This window comes from Elephantulus edwardii, unplaced genomic scaffold, assembly GCF_000299155.1.
Source record: "Elephantulus edwardii isolate Elephantulus edwardi_28Jun2011 unplaced genomic scaffold, EleEdw1.0 scaffold00008, whole genome shotgun sequence".
NCBI classification, from domain to species: Eukaryota; Metazoa; Chordata; class Mammalia; order Macroscelidea; family Macroscelididae; genus Elephantulus; species Elephantulus edwardii.
This window is the reverse complement of record NW_006399758.1, coordinates 23,287,312-23,288,746: the sequence shown is the minus strand read 5'-3', so window position 1 is coordinate 23,288,746 and position 1,435 is coordinate 23,287,312. Positions and strand designations below refer to the sequence as shown.

Sequence of the window (1,435 nt, the reverse complement as noted above, 5' to 3'; positions counted from 1 at the left end):
TTTCCATACTTGATGGTTCTACCTAGGCTGCCCTTTTTGTTAGTCTGAATGTGTGCCGTCAGGATGGCCGAGCGGTCTAAGGCGCTGCGTTCAGGTCGCAGTCTCCCCTGGAGGCTTGGGTTCGAATACCACTCCTGACACACCACTCACTCTGAAGGGGTAGAAAAAAAATAATACTACTAGGCCTAGGCCAGCTAATCATAGCCATTTAAATCTTGCTGTCAGGTCCTCCAATCTAGCTAAGACCCCTAAACAAACATGTGAGGCAGAGATGGTCTCCACCAGACATGATCTTCCAAATTGAAAAATCATGAGTAATAAACAGGGATTGCTTTAAGCATTAGATATTGAGTTTTGTAAATAGTAAGTCACATTCCAATAGAAAAAGAAACAACTTTTGTTGAAAGCTTTTCATTGTGCTCATTAAGGATCATAGGTTACTTTTTCCAAATATATTTGTTTATTTAACTTATTTTAAATTTTAGAAGCTGATGATGTTGCTGTTGTTATGTGCTGTCAAGTCACTTGAGACTCAAAGTTACCCCCATGTCCAGTAATTCTGAACCTTGCCCTATACTGAGCCAGTCTCATTGTCTCCAACACAATTACTCCCGTTATCTCAGTTACCGTGGCAACCTATCTTATCCTTGGTCTTTATCTCTTGTGCTATTACCCTTATAAGCATGATGTCCTTGTCCAAGTACTGGTCCCTCCTGGCAATATTCCCAAAGTCCATCAGATGGAGCTTCAAAATCCTTGCCTCCAAGAAACAGGTTGGCTTCACCTTGTCCAGTACAAGCTTGTTTGTTCTTTTGGAAATCCATGGTATGTTCAATACTCTTCTCCATCATTATAGCTCAAAGACATCAATTCTTTTGTCATCCTTATTCATTGTCCAGCTTTCTGATGTATAGCTAGTAACTTCAAAGACCATTGTCTGAATCAAGTGTACCTTAGTCTCTAGACTGACATCATTGTTTTCTAGCACTCTGGAGAGGTTCCTGAGAGTAGATTATCCCAATGCAATTAGTTTTTTCTTTATTTATTTTTAATTTCCTGAATGATAGTGCCAAGAGTATAGACTGTGGAACCAAGTAAACTGAAATTATTAATAATCTCAATCTTTTCTCCATTTACCTATTGGTCCAGTAGTGAGAATCTTTGTTTTCTTGATGTTGAGCTTCAGTCTATATTAAAGACTTGGTCTTCTAGAGCAAACAATCAAGATCTTCTTCAGTTTCAGCAAGTAAGGTAGTATCATCTGCATACCACAGGATATTTATGAGTCTTTCTCCAACCCTGATGCCACATTCCTCCTCATAGAGTCCAAACTCTCAAATGATCAGTTCCACACACAGATTAAAAAGGTATGGAAGAAGAATGTGTCCATGATGCACTCCTTTCTTAATTTTGAACCATATAATATTCCCTTGCT

The 1,435-nt window shown here is 38.8% G+C and overlaps 1 non-coding gene across 1 annotated transcript; it reads left to right on the top strand.

Annotated features, from left to right (window-relative positions):
- The first annotated feature begins 57 nt into the window (after positions 1 to 57).
- TRNAL-CAG lies at positions 58 to 140 on the top strand. The gene has a single exon. It is a non-coding gene; the product is annotated as a tRNA-Leu (tRNA).
- Positions 141 to 1,435: the final 1,295 nt, after the last annotated feature.